The sequence below is a fragment of the Artemia franciscana genome, chromosome 1, assembly GCF_032884065.1.
Source record: "Artemia franciscana chromosome 1, ASM3288406v1, whole genome shotgun sequence".
Lineage (NCBI taxonomy): Eukaryota > Metazoa > Arthropoda > Branchiopoda > Anostraca > Artemiidae > Artemia > Artemia franciscana.
Window position 1 is genome coordinate 40170088 of NC_088863.1, and position 24013 is coordinate 40194100.

Below are 24013 nucleotides of genomic sequence, written 5' to 3' on the forward strand. Positions count from 1 at the left end.
CCTCCCAGATGGTCGAATCGGGGAAAACGACTTTATCAAGTCAATTTGTGCAGCTCCCTGACACGCCTACCAATTTCCATCGTCCTAGCATGTCCAGAAGCACCAAACTCGCCAAAGCACTGAACCCCACCACCTAACTCCACCAAAGAGAGCGGATCAAGTCCGGTTACGTCAATCACATATATACGACATTTATGAGCGTTTTCCAAGATTTCTAGTTTCCACCTCAAACTTCCCCCAATGTCAAAGGATCTGGTCGGGATTTGAAATAAGAACTCTGAGACAGGAGTTTCTTCTAAATATCAAATTTAATCAAGATCCGGTCACCCGTTCTTATGTTAAAAATACCTCAATTTTTCAGATTTTTCCAAATTAGCAACCCCCTGCTCCCTCAAAGAGAATGGATCCGTACCAATTATGTCAAGATCGTATCTATAACTTGTGCTTATTCTTCCCATCAAGTTTCCCCCCCCCCTCCAACCCTCTATGTCCCCGGATCCGATTCGAATTGAAAATAGACCGGTTTCCCCCTCAAACTCTCTTCAATGTTACCGGATCTGGTCGAGATTTCAAATGAGAGTTCTAAAGCACAAGATCCTTCTAGATATCAAATTTCATTAAGATCTGATTACCCGTTCGTAAGTTACAAATACCTCATTTTTTCTAATTGTTCTTAATTACTCCCCCCTCCCCAACTCCACCAAAGAGAGCAGATCTGGTCCGGTTATGCCAGTCACCTATCTTGGACTTGGGCTTATTCTTTCCACCAAGTTTCATCCTGATCTCTCCGCTTTAAGCGTTTTCCAAGATTTCCCCCCCCCCCTAATGACACAGGATCTGGTCGGGATTTAAAATAAGAGATCTGAGTTTCGAGGTCCTTCTAAATATGAAATTTCATTAAGATACGATCACTCTTTCGTAAGTCAAAAATACCTCATTTTTCCTATGTTTTAGAATTAACCCTCCCCCTGAACTCCCCCAAGGAGATCAGATCCGTTCCGGTTATGTCAATCCCGTATCTGGGACTTAGGCGTATTTTTACCACCAAGTTTCATCCCGATCCCTCGACTCTAAGCGTTTTCCAAGATTTCGGGTCCCCCCCCCAAATTCACCTTCATCGGATCCGATCAGGATTTAAGATTAGGGCTCTGAGACACGATATCCTTCTAAACATCAAATTTCATTAAGATCCGATCACTCCTTCGCAAGTTAAAAATACCTCATTTTTTTAATTTTTCAGAATTAACCATCCTCCCCCAAATCCACCAAAGAGAACAGAACCGTTCCGGTTATTTCAATCACGTTTCAAGGACTTATGATTATTTTTACCACCAAGTTTGTTCCCGATCCCTCCACTCTAGGCGTTTTCCAAGATTTTACGTCCTCCCTGAACTCCCCCCAATGTCACCAGATCCGATCGGGATTTAAAATAAGAGCTCTGAGACACGATATCCTTCCAAAAATCAAATTTCATAAAGATCCGATCACTCCTTCGTAAGTAAAAAATACCTCATTTTTTCTAATTTTCCAGAATTAACCCTCCCCCCCCCCAACTCCCACAAAGAGAGCGGATCCGTTCTGGTTATAGCAATCACGTATCTAGGACTTTTTCCTTTATTTTTTCCACACAGTTTCATCCCGATCCCTCAATTCCCCCCCCCAAATATCACCGGATCCAGTCGGGATTTAAAATAAGAGCTCTAAGACACGATATTCTTCCAAAATTCAAATTACATTAAGATCCGATCACTCATTCGTAAGTTAAAAATACCTCATTTTTTCTAATTTTCAGAATTATTCCCCCCCCCTCCAACTCCCCCAAACAGAGCAGATCTGTTCCAGTTATGTCAATTACACGTCTAGGACTTCTGCTTATTTTTTCCACCAAGTTTCTTCCCGATCCCCCCATTCTAAGCGTTTTCCAAGATTTTAGGTCCCCCCAACTCCCCCCAATTTAACCGGATCTGGTCGGGATTTAAACTAAGAGCTCTGAGACACGATATTCTTCCAAACGTCAAATTTAATTAAGATCCCATTACCCGTTCGTAAGTTAAAAATACTTCATTTTTTCTATTTTTTTCGAATTATCCATGACCATTTATAGAATAGAATGGTTTTATTTAAAAGCAATCGTAGCTTAGTATAAAATTAAAACTAAATGGTGCCAGTACTAAACGAAAACAAGAAAAAGAAAAAAGATACGAGACTAAAACTTATTAAACGCTGACATGTAAAAAGGAACGATCGGATTGGCCAAACGGTTTGTTATAGGAGTAGACAATTCTGTTATCTGACCTTGTGTTTATTTTATTCCAATAATCTCTCAATGTTTTTCACTGCTAAGAAGAAATTAGCCAAATTTGCAGATCAAACCGAAACGATGTTCGTAAAGGAACAATAGTTGTACGACAGATAACGCCGATTCATAACTTACATGTGCGCCTGGAAGAATAACTTTAAAGGTTCTTTTTTGTATTGACTCAAGATGATCGCTTAAGTAACGTGTGTTGTTGATTTGAGGGCCTCATACAGCACAAGCATATTCAAGAATTGTTCGGATGTATATAAGATAGGCTGTCCTAAGTTGAGACACAGAAGAACCGAAACGACGTAGTTAGATAAGGGTACGCATCGCACTAATTGCCTTTTTAGTGATTGTATCAACATGAGTACTAAACAAACAGTCAACACTAAATGCAACACCGATAATTACAGCCGAAGATTCACTAGGATACGGTGGAGGAGGGCTGACAAAGTCCTTCTTAAGAGGATTAAAGCGAAGGATTTGGGGTTTTTATTCGTTGATTTAAAGCTGTTGATAGTACGTTGATCTTTAAAGTTGCTCATTCTCGCATCACTGAATTGAGGAACTGCCTCGGACTTTTCAATGAAATATTTCAGAAGAACTAACAAGTCGTCTACTACGTATTTAAACCTATCCTCAAAATTAGAAAGGAAAAAGTTTATAGCTCAAGCCACTCGACAATAAGGTGATACATTATTACTATGTAAACAGTTGTGCTGCTTTCGTTCAAGCATCCGTAGTGACATGAGTCAAGAGAAGGAAAAACCCGTGACATCAGCTGGCGGTATATAAACAGTTCTAACACCTTAAACAGGTTCGGGGTTATTAAGATAGGCCGGAGTTGGTCGCATGATTTGGGGACCTTCACTTTCGGTATGACCCGAACGTATGGTCTCTTACAAGCACTAGGGAATACTTGTTCTTGGAAACCCTGGTTAATAATGGAGGAGAGTGGCTTGGCAAGAAAAATAGCGAATTCACGTGATAACTTTAAAGGGAGCTCGCCAGGATAGAATGCACAGTTCCTATTCAGCTTCTTAAGTTCCTTGTAAACGCCAAACTCGGAAACTTCGCTCACATTAATCTCTGCTTCATTTATGACAGCCAAGATTTCTGAACTGATGATTGACGGAAAGGTGGTACGGATACCAACAAAAAAGGAGTTCACTTCCATAGCCGATAACAAAGTACCATCCTCTTTGAACACCATGAAGTCACTAGATCTCGCTTTACCAGCAAGTATATTTACTGACGAATGCCATTCGTGTGTGTCCGTCGTAAGTAAGGGCATGATTTTGTCCTTAGCATATTGTCTGTTCGCTCTTCGGTTCAGTTTTGACAACATAGATCAGCAACTTGGCTGAAGCAACTGAATCGTCATTGCTGTGAAGGCGGCAGTGAGTCTTAATTAGGTCCTTGAGGTCGCTTGTGATTCATGGTTGATCGGTAGCTGTAGCGGTAATGACTTTAGTCACAAAAAAGCATTGAGCTTCTCTTGAAGTAGGCTATTTAGCTTACTGACTTTGACGTTGATGTCCGGTTCGGAGAAAATATCATCAAATTCATATTTTCCAATCCAGCGACCGAACATAGAAATTGAATCTCTTGTTAGTGGTCGTATGGTAGTTTTGACTCGTTTGGTTTTGGGGAATGCTGAATCTACTTCCCTGAAAATTATGAAACGACAGGGATTCTGGAGGGATCCTAGGGACTGCGGTGCATCATAGAAGTCTGTAATGTTCGTTAAGATCAAGTCAAGAATGCTACCACTCTGATTGGTCGTTATTGCGACAACTTGTTGCAAATCCAAGACACTGGAAACCCACTGTTTGTTTGTTTGGTTAAAGTCACCAGCAATCACAAAGGCAGGAGAGGCATACTTTTGGCACATTTTTTCTACAAAAAACTATATGTGCTCAATAAGTTCTTTCCTGTTTCTGGCACTCTCTGGGTGATAGACCTAAGCAATTGTCAAACACGACAATCTTCTAGATAAATGTGTCGGTTTACATTCCGTCCACAATATCTCACGGTCAGAGTCAATTGGATTGCATAACAGCTTTGACGGTAGATCGTCCTGAAAGTGAAGTCACGCCACCTCCACAACGATTCAGGCACCGCTCGCGACAAGTATTAGAGTGGCCAATGTAGCCTTTAATGCGCGGTGACTCAGAAGTAATATCCAAGCATTCACTTATTATTGCTTGGCGTATTCCCCCTGAAAGTTTCCTAGAATACCAGACTGAGCGGCCAAAGGGAAAGTATGACAAATAAAAACAATTGAGAAATGAAGTAATTTTGGAATATTCTACCCATGTTAAGAAGAATATACGGAGTAAAATATCTAATAATTTTTTATATTTTTATTTCTTACAAATCTATTTTCGTGTTTTAGGGGTTTTATTTATCATAGTAGAGCAAATTAAAGGTTAAAGAAAATATTTTGAAAATATGAAATTAGTGACAACTACAGAAAAGTTGCCCGAATATGGAAAGGAACGGACATAGCAGCCTGGGACTAAAAAGCACAAGTTATTAAGTGACTTTCCATGGACTAGTCTGGTACCAATAACTATTTTACCGGTTCACCCCTTGCGATTGAGAACGTGTCCACTAGGTGTACATCAGAAGGATTCACTTGCTAGATATTGATGTGTAATCCCTCTTGATTCCCAGGAATAGCTTTGGTCTACGCATTAAATTATTTACACTGCGAGAGGGGTGGTAATATTGACCCCCGAAATTGTGTCTCAAAAATAGCGTCGAATAGAAATTAAAAGTACACACCTTGAAAAATAAGAAAAAATGCTTTTTTCTACTGATAGCACTGATGTGTTTGACTTTCCTTCTTTTTTCCACGATGATCTTAGTTCTCTTCAAATGTCAAAATCAAAGAAGCAAAAACAACGACAGTATATTTTGTCATGAGAAGCTAAAGTTTTTGCCAGCAGTGCATCAGAAACATTGCAACATTAATGGCATGAATTTTTATAAACTATATCAAATACACATCCAAAGCAGAATCCCTTCCTTCCTTCATTCTTTCTATTTGTCTTAATTTCCTTTTGGCTGCTAAATTTTAACTATGGGGTGAATTTTCTAGGGAGTGGGGGGAGGGGTATGTCCGACTGAGATTTTCCGCGGGGAGATACGCCAAACCCTAAAATAACCAGACACCACACTTCAAATGTAGTAAGCTGACCAATTAAGTCAGAATTTGATTTTAATAAAACCAACACACAAACTATAAGTTATAAAGATGTTTGGAAATAATGGATTCTAGATAATAAGTTTTGAAATTGAACACCAAACTAAGAGCGGACGTAATTATTTTGGAGATACGGCATTTTATAACAACCACTTCCTTGTTTTAAACAGGACGTGTGGTCAGGGTATTAAGTATGTATATGCCTTTTTTTTGCGATAACGCAGTTGTAGTCTTTGAACTATTTTTATTACCTCTGGATTTTGGATCGTTTTGAGATTGTAAGTGCTATGTGATTTATTATTATTTGTATGTGTTTCTTTATTATTATCTATAGAACTAAAGTCAAATCCTGTACCGTTGTCTGCTCTGTAGTTAAATTAGAGTAATCGTATTATACCAAACCTTTCTACAACGATATTTAAGCTTCTCAATTATACAAGTAAGAGGCCCATACAATTAGTCAGGCTGACCCTAAGGAAACGCTACCCAAGTTTTAATCACCTTAGGACCGCACCCCATACCCCCTCGGAGGGCAAGGTCAATAACCATAGTTTCACAACAAAATCTATTTTACTACAACTGGTGGCTTGCGAAAAAACTGGGTCGAGAAGACTAAATAAAGTTGTAGATTAAATCGAAAATGATTTTACCACAAGACAAATTGACTTCACTAAAAAAGGTACTCGAAATTCCCGAAATCATACCCGAATAAGGGGAAAGTTCCGATGTCGATGAATTCATCGACAATTTTAGAATTTTTGACGATTTAACAGAAACATTTGACAATAAAGTCAAAGAACAAAGCGTAGCAGCTATATTAAGAGGAAGTGCGCTAAAATATTTTATATCAGTTAAAGAAAAAGGAACAGAGAGCACTCTAATTGAATCCTTTAAAACAAGGTTCATAGAAACAAGTGTTTCCGAGAGACTAAGAACAGAGGTAGTTACGTTTAACGCCTCAACTTGTACAGACAAGATGTGTCCGTCGGTATGCTTACAGTTAGGCAAAAGCGGAAGTGACGCAACAATACAAAAAATACAATTGTATATCGTTACACAAGGGTTACCGATAAAACTGCCAAGACTAATATTATCGCGTAAGCCTGAAAATATTGAGCAGGCCATAACCCTGGTAAAACGTGGGTAAAAACTGATGAAGCGATACAAAATTTTGACCGGTTGTCAATGTTAAACATGGAAGAGGGCAAAATCGTGTGAGATTAGGGGAGGCACAAAGGGGGCCAAGGATCGTGTTCTATGGAATTAGCCGACCGATTCCATGACCTCGAGTCCTTAGCGGCTGGAATTATAGAAAATATGGGCACCCACCATCACCTAATACAGACAGTATGGGAATCAACAACGATAGATGAAAAAAATATAGAAAAAATGACACGCCCCGTAGAAGCAAAGAAACTAACGGACAATATAGGGAACGATTCCGACACCATTTTTGTGACAAACCGAATCACTATGCGGCCGACTGTTGGCATAGAATATAAAGGAAGGGCCAACATAGAAAACAGGGCATGAGTTCAGAACACAGGGTGCAAGAAATTTAAAAAGGCAGGGAACCAATAATACTTGGCAAACATCAAGTAATATTCCTGAATTTATACCTAGAAATGAAACGGCAAACAAAACCCAAGGTCAAAATAGTAACACGGCAGAGAACTAGGAAAGCCCCCAAAACTTTTGGACAATTAACAGTGGATTAAACGGAATTAAACGGAAAAACCAGCCAATAAGGGTCGCCAGAGCTGCTCCTTTTCAAAGACGCCTATATAGTTTAGAATGTTAAATAGTGATTTACCAATTTTACGTTGTTTTAAAATTGAGTTTTTTTTTCAAAATTTACCATGTTTACTTGATGTGCGCCGAAACCCTTAATTAGAGAGGGAGTTTTTAAGAGCTATCCTCCTAGTGTACAAAATCGTGTTAGCAGATGTCAGAATACCCTGACCACTGTAAAAGGCCAAGCACGGGGAACAATGAAATAATGGTAACAGTCAGCTCCCAATCCCTTGTATTCTAGGAGTGGACGCTATTAGAAAATATGGAATCGTGTGGGAGCCACCCACCAATAATGTTACCATAACAAAGCCAAACAAAACTGATAGACAAGTTTGAGTAACAGCGGATAATAATGTGACAACACGGAATATAACTTAAATTAAACTGAAAAATAACAATGGAAGGAGCAATGACGTCTCAGGTTTTAGCGCCGTCAGATGCAAAGGAGGGTAATAACAAAACAATTGACGCCGTAATAGAGGATACACCCTAGAGCAGTATCCCTCAATTTTCGTGGCAATCAAATCGTTAAAATTGAGACAGGTATCACATATTTGGAATTATCAAATCTAAACAGTAATAAGGTAAAGCTAAATAAAGCAATATTAGGAACGGCAGAAAATATTTCAAATAAAGATATGAAATCATTCAGCAGTCCAGAATTAAGCATAAATTTTGCAATTCAAGAACATATTTTACTGAAACCACAACCACAAGAAAACTACGGAATGACAAAAACTAATTTTTTAAAACAATTTATATCAGAAAACCTACCAGGAAATATTCAAACCCAGGTGGGAAATATTTTATGGGACTATAAATGGATTTTTACAAGACGCGAAACTGATTAAGGCTTAACCTACCTGATAACACATAAAATACTAACGAAAGGACCTCCAATGAAAAACTCCCCAAATAAGATCCCTTGCCATTTAAAATCATGGCTTGATGACCAAATTAAAGAAATGGAAGAACAAGGAGTCATTAAAGAAGGTGTTAACGAGCGCTTTCCACTAGAAACAGTCAGAAAGAAAGACAATACATGGAGATGCTTTGTAGACTTTAGGGCGCTGAATGCTGTTACAATGAAAGATATTATGAAATTACCACGAATAGATAAGATATTAGATTCGCTTGGAGGATCCAAATAGTACACTAGTTTTGACCCGATAGTGACGCCTAGATAATCCACCAAATAAGGCAAATTTGAATCCTCAACGAGAGGTATAGAGGCCTTAGAGGCACTCAAAAAGGAATTACTGAAAGTTCAAGTTATAAAATTACCAGACCTCTCTCGAGAATTCTGTTTACAAACTGACAAATTAGCCTACGGAATTGGAGCGGTATTACTGAATATAAATTCTGAGAGGGACGAATCAATAGTCCAATACGCCCGCCGCTCTCTAAAAGAGTAAGAAAGAAAATATTCAACGGTTGAGAGAGAATGCTTGGCAGTTAGTAGTTTTCACCGAATTTTCTCGTCAACTTAAATTTACCTTGCTCGCAAAAAAATTACCTTACATATAGATCAAAACCCGCTAGTTTGGCAACATACTATGCAAAATATTTCAGCGAGACTGACAAGATGGGTTCTCCGCTTGCAAGTGTATTGCTATAATCCTGTATATATATATATATATATATATATATATATATATATATATATATATATATATATATATATATATATATATATATATATATATATATATATATATATATATATATATATATATATATATATATATATATATATATATATATATATATATATATATATATATATATATATATATATATATATATATATATATATATATATATATATATATATATATATATATATATATATATATATATATATATATATATATATATATATATATATATATATATATATATATATATATATATATATATATATATATATATATATATATATATATATATATATATATATATATATATATATATATATATATATATATATATATATATATATATATATATATATATATATATATATAAAAGGCCTTACCAATATCTTACCAAATTATCAGTTAAGAGACCCAGGAGATGAGAAATTAAATATAGTAACTACCATAGACAGCGGCCTTGTCGATACGAACATTATCCAATTATAACATGTCCTTACATCAAGACAACGACGAATTCTGTGTAGGCATTAAATCCTTTTCACACAACGAGAAATAACTGCCAGAACATTTCAAACACTTTCTGAAAGAGCTAGATTACTTTGATTTAGATGGGGGCAAAAATCTTTTAATAAGATATTATAGAGCACCCCAGGAGTACAGAAAAAATGAATTAAAAGTATTCCCGTAATTCCAAAGTCACTAGAGGGAAAAATATAAAAAATGTCACACGCAATAAACGGTTGCATACAAGGATGCCAATAGTGTGCCAAGCGAAAATCGCCATCAAAAATACCTTAAGCAGAGTTAAGACAATACCCTACCCCAAGCGGAGTAGGAAAATTAATTTCTATAGATATATGGGGTTTAGAAGGGGCCTGTCAGTTTCAAAGAAATGAAATGGCTATTTGTTATCAGTAAATTGTGTTGCGAGAGCAACACTTTGGTTTTGTCGTGTTTTTTTTTGTTCCTAGCACCCCGATTTCAGCTTATTCCTAGAAAGTGGTAAGGGTCTAACCTCTGCGGTTTTTACGGAAAGTGTGGACCTTAGGCCGGATTGATGAATATGACTTTACATTTTGGAAAGCTACGTAGAACTCTTGCCTGGGGCCAAAAAGGATGGTTTTTGCTTGTCCTTGAGCCAGAGCCTATAGTGTGTGAAGTGAAGAGGAGTTGTATAGCCTATGTCAGAGAGGACTATCTGAAGTTATGCTGCCAAGCTTTCGTTTCATCAAACCATGTTTCTGCTTTCGAGTGGAAAGCTCCGTTCTAGCAGGCACGCAGGCAGGCACCAGTTTCAAATTGAAGATGGACTAAAATCTATAGGTGTTAAATATATGCGACAGTTACCCTGTCCCACAGCCAATATATCTTCTTTAAGTGATAAATAGAAAAATTTAGAGAAGCAAAAAAGCGGCATTTTCCCACGGGTCCGAAAGTGCTGCCATCTATTGTTTCTACCCATTTCTGTTCGTGATTTCAGCTGAGTTTATCATTCGGTTTTTCGCACTTGGGATTGCGGTAGAGAAATGGTATCAGATGTGCCTCTTTAACTTTAAAAGTTCTCTCATTGCTAAAGAAATTAGAGTTTATCCTTTGCTCTTTTCTAAGTGATGACGTTAGAAAGTTGGCCTACGGCAAAAAAGTCAACTTTTGAACTAAGACAGATAGATTTTTTTTTCGACGGCAGTCGATAGCTTTTGATGAGCTGATCAAAGTATATGTCATCCATTTTTTTGTACAAAAATTCCTTCATGAGATATACCAGTTTGAAAGTTTAAAGGGGTTGACAACTTCAGTAGTAAGGTACACACTGAAACCAAAAATAGGCCGATACCAATTGTGAGACATATAGGGGAGTTGTAAGCAACAGTCGGCTGTTAGCTCATAATCATCCTCGGCAATGAGGGGTTCGCAACTCTTACTAGTTGGTGTACCTATTTTTTGTTTCCATTGTATTTGATGGTAAGACCAATTTGGTTCCAGTGGTAAGACATGTAGGGGACTTGTAAGTAATAATCGGCTGTAAGGCTACAATCATCTTTAGCAATGAGGAGTTTGCAACTTTTGCGAGTTGGTGTACCTAGTATGTATTTTAGCATCCTTACAGATTAACAACTTCAGCGTTTAGTCGCAGCGAGGAAACAAAACCAAAGTGTTGCTCTCGCAACACTTTACTCGGCGAAGCCGAGCAAAGGTTGCCGCAACACCTCACGTTGCCCATGCAACGTAGATCTAATTTCAATTCATATCTGTAGGCTTTTTATATTTCTAGAACCCTAGTCAGTGATAATGGCCCATGTTTTAGAGTAAGAATGTTAGACGAAATAATGGAGTGTTTGGGAATAAACGCTGGAATACCTCAGCTTACATGGCATCTACCAACGGAAAAATCGAACGTAAGCACAGAAAACTCGCATATATGCTGGGCATACAAGCAAGGCAGGAACCCAACAACTGGTTTGACCATTACCTTCTGTCGTTTTTGTAATAAATGCAACATATTCACGTCTTTTCGACGAAACCCCATTTTTCTTACAACTTTTTAGAGATCAAGAATTTGCATAGTCAATAGAAAATGATAGAACGTATTAAAACTTGAATCTCTTTAAACAGGAAATGATTATGGGCTTAAAAAGAGCTATGGATCAAGTTAAGCAGAATTTGGAAAGTCCAAACGCTTTAAAAAAAATGGTGAGAAAAGCAAGAATAAGACACAGTACTCCCTTGGAAATCCTGTATATGTACAATAAACAAATCTGGAGGGAACGAAGAAGTTAAAACCGGAATGGGACGGACCATTTAGAATAATAAAACAACGACCTAATAGCTTAACATATGTTTTAAAGCACACCGAAAAACAGACCGAAGAAATCGTAAATCATAGCCGAATGAAGAAAGGATTTTTCTCAAAACCATGGAAATCGAAACCTCTTTCTTCAGAAGAAGAAGAAACAAAAGTAAAACAGTTCAAAATAGGGATGATACCTTTTTATTGACAGTGAAATATAAAATTATTTAACCGGATATTTCGAACCAGGTGTAATTAATTTTTCATCAAGGACCTTGACGTTACAAGAAAAGTCCGCATTAGAAAAAGGTCCAAAATTTTGTTTTAAAACTAATAGAGTCCCAGTAGAAGAAATTATCTCTTCAATAGAAACATCTTTACATAGAAACCCCATCCTAATTAAAGATGTTAGCCTAGTAAGAGCTTCTACTGTTAAAGCCCTGTCAGAGTTTGCTTTAAAACCAGAAATCCCTAACAATTCTATCAAAGACATAAAGATTCTTAATAAAATAAGAAGGGATGAATCTATTATTATTACAAAAGCAGACAAGGGTAACACTTTAGTGGTAATGGACACCAAGGACTACGATTCAAAATTAAATGCTTTACTGAAAGATGAAAAAACGTACAAACAACTTTCTTTTGACCCGACGGACTCATACACAAAGAAGTTTAAGAACGAGTTAAAGAGTTTTAAGGAAGAAGGGAAGATTACACCTCAACTTTTCTACAAATTCTTACCAAGAGGTTCTTTGTGCCCTAAATTATATGGACTTCCAAAGATACATAAGCCAAATCTGCCATTACGACCAATTGTTGCGAGTAACAAGTCACCAACAAGTGCTCTGAGTAAGTGGCTAGTGTCATTTTGTAAACCACTCATGTCTACACAAATTTCTTACATTAAGAATTCGTCAGGACTTGTAAAAAAACTAAAAGAAGTTGAGATTTCTTCAAATTCTATAATTTCAAGTTTCGACATAGTGTCAATGTATACGAGTATTGATGTAAAAGCCGCAGAATTTCTTCTTGAGAGAAAGATACTAAGAAATTTGGACTTAATTGGTGGTGAAACAGTTTTGGAGGTCGGTGTAATAATGAGTTTAGTTAGGTTGTGCAATATGTTCTCTTATTTTTTTTTCAATTCAGAGGGGGTTTTTTCGAACAAGTAAATGGTTTACCTATGGGGGCCCCTTTAAGTCCTTTATTAGCAAATTGTTTTGTAGAAAATATTGAAATAATAGCGTTAGATTCATATTTTTTAAAACATAAATTTTGGGGGAGATTTATGGATGACATACTTTCAGTATGGAATTATGGGGTGGAGGAATTAAAAAGTTTTTTAGAACATCTTAATTTTTGGGGAGGGGATTTAAAATTTACAATAGAATTAGAAGAGGATAATAAACTTCCTTTTCTGGACGTCCTTCTTTTAAAAAATGAAAATAGTCTGAATTTTAAGATTTACAGAAAACCTACTAACAATAACAGATTTTTATCATTTTTCTCCGGTCATGCCCGCCAAGTAATAATTGGTTTAATCATATCTTTAACTGACCGCATTTTTAGAATTTGTTCTCCAAAATTCATTGAGGAGGAATTATTATTGCTAAAATACATTTTAATAAGTAACCATTATCCGGGTTGGTTAATTGACCAGACTTTTTCAAAAAGAAGGAAAAAATTTCTAGAATGTTCTGACGATATTCTGGAAACAACAGAAAAGAAAGATATCTTTTGTTCTCTACCATATGTTCCAGGTTTGAGTGAAAAACTTAAAAGAATTTTACAAAATAATGGTTTAAAGGTAGATTTAAGAGGTAGTAATACTTTGGCTAGTTTTTTAAATTCTGGAAAAGATCGGACTTCCGTAGAGCAACAAAGTGGGGTTTATAAAATTCCATGTACTTGTGGAAGCTCTTATGTGGGACGTACTAACCAGAATTTAAGAACGAGATTGCTACAACATCATAATTCCATTTCATCGTCTTTAAAGCAAAATACCAAACCTAAAGATTTCACGTCGGCCCTCTCGGAGCATATCTTTAATTTTCCAAATCATTTTATTTTGTTTGAAAATGTTTCTTTGATTTCTAGGGACCAAGGTTTAAAGCAAACTTTCAGGGAAACAATCGAAATTAAAAAAATTTTATTCAAGAATAATTCCATAAACAGAGATACAGGTGAATTTGGATTGAACTCAATTTATGATAATTTATTGAGGTCAAATAAAGTAAATATCACTTCACCTAAGAGCTATGACCTCTGTCCACGTAATACGTCAGTTAAATCTAATGAACCGGAACCGAAAAGGTCAAGGAGATTTGCCTCGGCTGTTGCATTGAAAAAAATAAGAGCAATAAACTATATGTAATTAGTTTATTAGGTATAAATTTTGTTTATTTTTATTCGTGTCTTTTAGTTTTACTGCTGATGATGAACACTGTATATGTGTTCGAAAAATCCAGTTAAATAATTTTATATTTCACTGTCAATAAAAAGGTATCATCCCTATTTTGAACTGTTTTACTTTCGTCATGGAAAGGCAGTGTGGTCTTCGAAGTTATCTAAGAAGAAACAGAAGCAATTGAACCCATATACATAAGAAAACAATGTCAATTTTTTGACCTTTTTAACGACCAAAATAGTTGGGAAGAATGGAAAGAATATTTGGCCCACTCTTGGATACAATCTTTCCACACACAACAAGAGAGGAAATAAATAAGGTCAAATTCCCATCTGATACTGGTGATGACATAGACGACGAAGAACCCCAAAGACAACCTAGCTTTTCAAGAAAGCCTCAAGAAACAAACCAAGATGTTCACTTGTCGAAAATGTGGAAAAGAGAAACTCACTAATTGTGAGAAACATGATAATAAACAAGAGGATAAACCAAACGAAAAATAAAAATTGGAAGAAGAACAAGACTTCTCCAAATTTCACACGTTAGAATCATCAGCAGTGTCAACACAGAAATGGTTAGCTGAACAAACGACAAAAACAAGGAGACAGCTGACAGCCAGTGAAACAGACAGCTCTTCTACAGAAACAAACTCAAAGAAAATGAGTTTAAGAGACAAGCTGAGGAGAAAGATTAGAAATCCAAAAACTCAGGAACCAGTCCCGAGTTCGGTTGCTCGAGTCACTAAGTCACTTATGCAGAAAGCAAAACTTCAAGAAGCACAAAGATTACAAAGTTTTGATGAGACCACGAAACCGAAGTCAAATTCAGAACCGACTAGTTCACTCTAAATCTGGAGCCATAGAAAGACTTGTCAATATTATAAGGAAGAAACAAAAAGAATTAGGAATTTCAAAATCGAAAATATTCAGTTTAACTTAGAAAACGTTTCTACACTAATATCTTAATAATCTTAGTTTTCTTAACCTTGCGTGTTAATAACGTCAAAGTATTCTTTAAATGTTTCTTTAATAAAAATCATATAGAAGAAAGTGAATAGCCCATGCATGTTAAAAATAACCTACAAGTAAATTGTCTCCGGAACCCAGACATTTGTCGCGGGAAAAAACACACAGTGATATCACGTTTCGTTGCAGTGGTTAGTAATTAGGCTCGTAACTTTTGAAGCGTTTGAAGAGAATTTGTTTGATATGTACATTGGAAAAACATTTTACATCACTCTGACCAAACAAAATGTGGAAATGGAGATAGGCTATATAATAGTTTCGATTAACATTTAAGAAGAAACATGGATAAATAGGTTTAATTGGGACAAACTTTTTCGAAATAGTAAAAAAACACTTTGGACACGAATTAAAAAATTATAATAATGAAAAATTCGGCAAGGGTTCACATTAAATGCGTGCTATGTGTACAGCCTGGCTGAAATTATAATATAAGCAGTTACAAGGTAACAACTTAGTTTAAAAAGAATAAGTGAAACAGGGGCCAAGAGCTCATATGGCACTTGTAACGAGGTCGGAAGAGCCAAGAGCTTCTTCCCACTAAGTTTGATTAAGATCTCTCCACTCTAGGCGTTTTCCAAGATTCTAGGTTTCCCCCTAACCCCCCCCCCCCCCCAATGTAACCGGATCCAGTCGGGATTTAAAATAAGAGCTCTGAGACACGAGACCTTCTAAATTTTCAAATTTCATTAAGATCCAATAAACCCATTCGTAAGTTAAAAATACCTCATTTTTTCTAATTTTTCCGAATTAACCGTCCTTCCACTCCCCCCAGATAGGCAAATCGGGGGACTGACTATTTCTAATTTAATCTGGTCAGGTCCCTGATATGCCAGCCAACTTCCAGCGATCGCTGTATTGATCACGTATCTAATTTCGGATCTTCTTTATGTAAAAATTCGGGTGGTCCGGGATTAAAACCTGATACCTCTTGCACCCTAAGCAAGAAATATACCCCTAGACCACGAGCCATACTTAAGAAGAGTAATCGTTTATTTTATTGGCGAATAAAATTCTTCTCAACTACCTTGTTCGCTCACATCCCCCCCCCCAGATGGTCGAATCGGTGAAGAGACTATTTATAATTTAATCTAGTCTGGTCCCTGATACGCCTGCCAACTTTCATCGTCATAGTTTATCTGGAAGTGCCCAAACTAGTAAATCCCCCCAACTCCCCCAAAGAGAGTGGATCCGGTCCAGTTATATAAATAACATATCTAGGACATGTGCTTATCCTTCCCACCAAGCTTCATCCCAATCTACACTTTAAACGTTTTCCAAGATTTCCGGTTTCTCCCTCCAAATCCTCCTAATGTCACCGGATCAGGTAGGAATTAAAAATCAGAGCTCTGAGACATGAGATATTTCTAAATATCAAATTTCATTGAGATCTGATCACTCATTTGTAAGTTAAAAATACATCATTTTTTTTCCGAATTCTACCCCCCCCCCCGAAACCCCCCAAAGAGAGCAAACCCAGTCTAGTTATGTCAATGATCTATCTAGGACTTGTGCTTATTCTTCCCACCAAGTATCATCACGATCTCTCCACTCTAAGGGTTTTCCAAGATTTCCGGTTTCCTCCTCCAACTCCCCCCAATGTCACCGGATCCGGTCAGGATTTAAAATACGAGGTCTAAGACACAAGGTCCTTCTCATTATTAAAGTTCATCAAGATCCAATCACCGGTTCGTAAGTTAAAAATACTTCATTTTTTCTAATTTTTCCAAATTACTGAATTAGGTGCCCCCCCAACTCTCCCAAATAGATCGGATCTGGTCCGGTCATGGCAATCACGTATCTAAGACTTGTGCTTGTTCTTCCCACCAAGTCTCATCCCGATCTCTCCACTCTAAGCGTTTTCCAAGATTTCCGGTCCCCTCCAACTCCCTCCTATGACAATGGATCCGGTCGTGAATTAAAATAAGAGATTTGAGCTACGAGGTCCTTCTAAATATCAAATCTCATTGAGATTCGATGACTCTTTCGTAAGTTAAAAATACCTCATTATGTCAATCATGTATCTAGGACTTGTGCTTATTCTTCCCACCAAGTTTCTTCCCGATTCCCCCACTCTAAGGGTTTTCTAAGATTTCGGATTTCCCCCTTCAACTCCCCAAATGTCACCGGATCCGATCAGGATTTAAAACAAGAGCTCTGAGATACGACATCCTTCTGAATATCAAATTTCCTTCAGATCCGATAGCCCGTTCGTAAGTTAACAATACCTCATTTTTTCTAAATTTTTCGAATTAACTGTCCCCCCAGACGGTCGAATCGGGGAAACAACTATTTCTAACTTAATCTGGTCTGGTCCCTGATACGCCTGCCAAATCTCATCGTCCTTGCGTATCGGGAAATGCACAAACTAGCAAAATCGGGACCGACTGACCGACAGAAACTGCGATCACTATATGTCACTTGGTGAATACCAAGTGCCATAAAAAAGCTAGGATATGTGCTTATCTAATAAGGACAGTAGACTTAAATAAAATCCTCAAATAAAATTAGTCACAAATTTACTAAAACCAGTATAGCACAGATCATGTTTTGATAGATAACTGGGTCATCACAGGGGACCTCTAGTTAAATATATTGAGATCATCTGTGACAGCCTACTACTCAACCCCCCAACGATAAATAATTTCATAGCACACCGTTAAAATATCCACCACATTCGATGAAGTAGAGGTGAAAGGCACCAAATGGAAATGAAAACGGGTAAGATATATACACCTACCCATTTCCGTTGACACTGGAAAAATCCACCACGTTAAAAAAAAAAAACTTATTTAGCAAATTTATATCAGAAATTAGTGTCAAATTATCAAGCGGACTTTTAGGACTGGACACTCGTGACAGCGTCAGAGATGGCTAGAGTAAATAATTAGACATCTCCAACGTTGTCCCAAACACTCAGCCCCTAAGCCTTTAGGTCGAAAGTGATAGTCAATATATCAAAGTAGATACTTGGGACAGGGCAAAGATGATAGCAATGAGGTGGCCAGAGTGAAAAATCAGACACCCTTATCACCACTCTAAAAGAGCAATCCCTAATCAAATTAGTTATTATGCACAAGTTCATTCTATTACATTAGACGAGACGATGAACAGAGGTGATGTTGTGGTGAATAACCACAGTAATGTCAGATAGAATGCATACCACGTGGTACAAATTAAAAATAGAATCAACTCTTCCTTTACACACATATAACAAGTTGAGTAACAAACCAAGGCGGAATACAAACTGACATATTAATGACAGGTGCAAAGCATAAAAAAGAATATCGACGTTGTGCCACCTAAAGGTCGTAACTGACATTTTTTTCAAAAACGAGATGGCAGCAGCTTCCTATCTGTTTTTTTTTTCTTTTTCATATTCTGTGCCCAGAGTACGTAAATATAAAAGTGAAAGGTCCCAACTAAGAACGTTGAAAAGAAGTATGTGAAAACCTTGTCCCACCTAAAGGTCGGAAGTGGTAATTACGACCTTTAGGTGGATCAGTTTTTTCAATAAATTCTGGGCTAGCAGAAAGAAATCCGAGGTAAGAGGTGCTATAGTATTTATTTTATCTTGAATAACCTAACTATGCAAACTCAGTTTTCTACAAGAAAAGGTTGGGTAACACCAGATAATGCCTGACTGGTAACCTCTGTTTTGTCCAATTATTTTGCATTTTATCCAGAAAATATGTGCAAATGCAAGATCAGGAGTACCTACAAATGTTTTCGAATGCGTGTTAGGTAGCCTAGCAAAATCTCTATAGGCTGTGAGCAAAAATACCTTTGATTTTACCCTTGCTAAACTGGAACCTTATCTCTTGCTTAACAAGGTCTACTACCTACAGTAAGGGAGAGCTCCTGCCAGTAGTCTGAGTCAGTATTCAGAAAACTGGCCTGGCTTATGTGTGTACTCACATCAAGTAACAAAGGAAGAAGTGCCTGTCCCCCACTCACTTCATTATGCACAAAAGCCAACCCAGTTTTCGAAATATTGAGACTCTCCCTTAATTTATATTAAGTAAATGGAAACGAAGTATTAAATTTCCAGCGTTTCTTTTCAAATTGACCTAAATTTGCCATTCCAGGGAAATTTCCATGATTCGCCGAGTGTTATCAACCAAAGACATTTTGGACCATCTCGATGACATATCAGATGAAGACCTGTCAGGTGGCAGTGATGGTGATGATGATTGGCGTCCTGAGCTCGAGCCTGAGCCTGAAAGCGATGATTCTAGTCAAGAAGAAGCTATAGAAATATCTGCTAGAGACCCAGATGCTCCTTCTGGATCAGTAAGAAATGAGACAGAAGCAGGGACTATCGCGGAAAGTATACGTATACCCCCTGCAGTACTTGTAACAGAAAATGCATCTTCAAGCCATGGTAGCTGTCCCTTAGTTTTTGACGCTGAAGAACAAGTGATTGAGGTCGTGGTGGTCTCTTCCACTTCAAAAGAAACTAACCTTACAAGGAAGAGGAAGAGGGCTGCAGGGGAAGAATACTCGTCATAGAAAACTAACAAAACTGTGGAAAAACGTCAGTGGAAGAAAATTACCTGCAAATGCAGGTTTTTTTCATGTAGAAGCATAAGCGAGGAAGAAATTCAGAAATCTTTCAGCGATTATTGGGAGCTTGGAAGACTACATGGGAATATGCATACACAAAAACAGTTCATACTGCAGCATGTTGTGAAACGCTCAACTAAGAGAAAGACAGGAGAGACAAATAGGCGAACAAGTACATTCGATTATTTTCTAACAGTCACAGGTGAAAAGAAAAGGGTGTGCAAAGCCTTTTTTCTTGGTGCCCTAGGGCTCGGAGAAAAGTTTGTCAGAAACTGTATTATGAATACCTCTGGGGCAGGCACTGCTTCTTCAGATAAGAGGGCTGAGACAAGCCCCCAGAACTTCAAAAAAAAAGGGTAACTCACGAACAAATTGATTTTATCAGAAAGCACATTGAAAGTTCCCTGCAGTCGATTCCCATTACTATCGAGCAAATTCAACCAGGCTGTATTTGGATGCGCAACTTAACTTGTCTAAGCTGTACAGACTGTATCTCGAAAAGTGTGTCGAAGAAAGAAGAAGACCAGCATCAAGAAAAGTGTACATTAAAGTGTTCAAAACAATGAACAGATCTTTTCATGTTCCCAAGAAAGATCAGTGTCCAGTTTGCACTAGGTGGAACTTTTTGCTGCCTGCAGAAAAAGAAGGTGAAAAAGCAAATTATGATGCACATCTTCTTAGGGCTAAAAGGGCAAGAGAATTGAAAAATGAAATAAAGGAAAAAATAAATCAGTGTGAAGAAGGCTTTGAGTCAGCAAAGCTTTACAATGTTGACTTGCAGAAAGTGCTTGAGACACCGAAGTCGGAGGCTGGACCAATTTTCTATAAGCGCAAACTGGCCATCTACAATCTAACTGTGTACGACCTCAACTCAAGGGAAGGTATTTGCAATTTGTGGGACCAGACCTATGGCAAGTGGGGTTCAAATGAAACTTGTACAGTTCTGTTCAACCTAATGAAAACAAATGGTGACGTGAGAAAGTTCTATTTTGTGACCGATTGTTGTGGGGGACAGTTTAGGAACCAGCTCATGGTCGCTATGTATGTGTTTTCGATAATGACCCTGCCAAATGTCCAGGAAATAAACCATATTTTTCTAGAATCTGGGCATACGTAGCAAGAGGGAGATACAATGCACGCTTGCATTGAACGGGCTGCCAAGAACCTGCCAGTTTTTACCATCGAGGGTTGGCGAACCATCTGCCTTCTAGCACGGATCAACCCTTTTCCGTACATTGTGAATGTTATTGACGATCATAAGTACTGGTCGGACTTTCACCAGCTTGGAGAAGATCTGATAAAGAACAAGAAAAAGTCAACCGACCGTAACTTTCACCAGCTTGGAGAAGATCTGATAAAGAACAAGAAAAAGTCAACCGACCGTACTACTGTTCTTTGGAACAAGATCAAGTACATTCGTGTCTGCAAAGACGCTCCCAGCTTGGTTTATTTCAAGTATGATTTTGAATCGAACTTTAAGTCGTTTGATATTAGAATGGGAAGTGGAAAGCCCTCTGAGTCCGAACTGCAGCTCAAGAAAGCTTATCCAAAGCGTCTGCCTCTTGCTGCTGCCAAGTACAAGGATTTGCAGGATCTTTGCAAGTCATTAGTTATTCCTCGAATCCATCATGACCTCTACAAAAATCTGCCATATTCCAAAGTGGTGAGAGATGCTCTAGAAGAGCCTGATGTTGAAGACGTGAATCAACAGGTTGTTGACGATGAAGCAGAGTACTAATTTGTGCACATTACAGCGTATTTTGATTAAAATTAGATATCCGATTGAGGGTCTTAAGTGACTATAGGCACATATTCTTGTCCCAGCTAAAGGTCGTAAATAGCAGTAGCCTATAAAGCGAGGGGCTAGAGATTTTTTTTACAATGGTGCTGTATGTTTGCTATTTTCATTGGATGTACGAAAATATTAATAATATCAAGCAAGCTTGCAACTTTGAAGGTTAAAATTTCTGTCCCCTGTAAAATTATAATATTGTCAATTACGACCTTTAGGTGGCACAGCGTCGATATAGAGGGACTGCATTATCCCATTGATAAACCCCAGCAGCGTGGAACCTTAATCTGGCGCAAAATTTATGTCTTTTTTCTTTTTTTGCAAAGCTGTCAGTCACGTAGTCATATGATAAATGTGTAATGTTATCTTAGAAACGGAAACCACATAAATTCGCTGAAATCAACAAGAACCAAGAGCTCATATGGCACTTGTCATGAGGTCGGAACCTAAAATTAGACTCGGTAATTGAGTTATCAATTTTGAAAATGGGGCATCTAAGACTCAACACCTTTCAATCTATCAAGTTTCAGTAAGATCCGACCACCCATTCGTAAGATAATTATTCCTCAATTTTCATAATTTCCTCTCCCTCTAAACCCCCAGATGGTCTAATCGTGCAAACGACAATTCTAAAGTCAATTTGTGCAGGTCCCTTATACACCTGCCAATTTTCATCGTCCTTGCACGTCAAGAAGCACCGAACTCGCCAAAGCACTAGAAATCCCTCCAGCTCCCCAAAAGGGATCGTATCCGGTCCAGTTATGTCAATCACGCATCTAGAACTTGCGCTTATTCTCGAACTCACCAAGGCACTAGAAATCCCCCCAAACTACTCCAAAAAGATGGGATCCGGTCCGGTTATGTCAATGACGTATTTAGAACTTGTGCTTATTCTTCCCATCAAGTTTTATCCCGATCTCTCCACTCTCAGCGTTTTCCAAGATTTCCGGTTTCCAAGGTTTCCGTTTCCCTCCTCCGACCCCCAGTGTCCCCGGATCCAATGTGAATTCAAAAACGAGCATCAGGGACATATGATCTTTCTATATATCAAGTTTCATTAAGATCCGATCACGCATTCGTAAGATAAACATACTTCAATTTTCACGATTTCCCCTCCCTCCAGCCCCCCCCAGATGGTCAAATCGGAGAAACGACTATTATCAAGCCAATTTGTACAGGTCCCTAACACGCCAATCAATTTTCATCGTCCTAGCACGTCCAGAAGAACCGAACTCGCCAAAGCACTGGAAATCCACCCAACTCCACCAAAGAGAGCAGCTCCGGTCCGGTTATGTCAATCACTTATCTAAGACTTGTGCTTATTCTTCTCATCAAGTTTCATCCCGATCTCTCAACCCTAAGCGTTTTCTAAGATTTCCGGCCTCCCCCTCCAACTCCCCATAATGTCACTGGATCCGGTCAGGATTTGAAATAAGAGCTCCGAGACACAAGGTCCCTCTAAATATAAAATTTAATTAAGATCCAATCACCCCTTCATAAGTTAAAAATACCTAATTTTTTTCTAATTTTCCCAAATTAAGCGTCCTTCCACTCCCTCCCCCCAGATTGTCAAATCGGGGACGCGACTATTTCTGATTTAATCTGCTCTGGTCCCTGATACGCCGCCCAACTTTCATTGTCCTGGCTTATCGAGAAGTGACCGAACTAGCAAAACCAGGACCGAAAGACACCGACAGAAATTGCGATCACAATATGGCACTGGCCAAGGGGCAAGTGCCATAAAAATTGAATAGAAATGTCAAACCTTATTAGAGAATTTCATAGGGTATGGAGCAAGAATTCGCAACACAAATAAGTGACAAACAGGGCTTAGTCAGGTTCTGTGAAGACAACAAGCGCCACCCAGTGGTAACCGAAGATTTTTCAAAAGAATGTATGTTAACACAATTAACACAAATCCTCTCAGAGGTAGGAACATACCCTGATAGCAGATTTCTGCAAAAATCAAAAGTAGTAGTAGAAAATAACGCAAGGATAACAAAAGAAACCAAATTTGTTATCCGTATTAAGGGAACAGACAGATTCAAAAAAACTTATAGAGTTGTTTCACAAAAGTAAACTGAAATGGATAATTAGACTCAAATTACTCCTCCGAAGTAGTACACAGCATTGACTCATTAAATAAAACCTTGTACAAGATTAACGGGGAAATAACGACCAATGAACTCCCAGGATTACACATATATTTTCCAAATTTTTGTTTAAAACTACTAATATGCTGGAAGGCCCTAATGTAACAAAATAAATGGAAGGAGAGCAGTATATTGTGCGGAGCGATACCTTAATGGTCATAGGGTGGATCCCTATCTTAATATCTTTTTATTTAGACTATGTGGAAATTATACTTCAGGGCTGTGGTTTGGCTAATTTTTTGGGAAAAATACAAACATGACAGACACACGATAAGAGGGCCTACGGTAGAAGTGGTCGATGGAAAATAACAATGAAATTA

General features: G+C 37.7%; 1 protein-coding gene and 1 long non-coding RNA gene across 2 annotated transcripts in view; one reads left to right on the forward strand and one right to left on the reverse strand.

The window, feature by feature from the left end:
* Window positions 1-24013, reverse strand: part of LOC136029564 (4-aminobutyrate aminotransferase, mitochondrial-like) — a 121659-nt gene that overhangs the window by 63351 nt on the left and 34295 nt on the right. The window lies entirely within an intron of this gene.
* Window positions 5635-24013, forward strand: part of LOC136029575 (uncharacterized) — a 48791-nt gene continuing 30412 nt past the window's right edge. The window contains exon 1 of the long non-coding RNA XR_010618076.1: window positions 5635-5791. This is a non-coding gene — a long non-coding RNA (uncharacterized LOC136029575). The remainder of the gene's footprint in view (window positions 5792-24013) is intronic.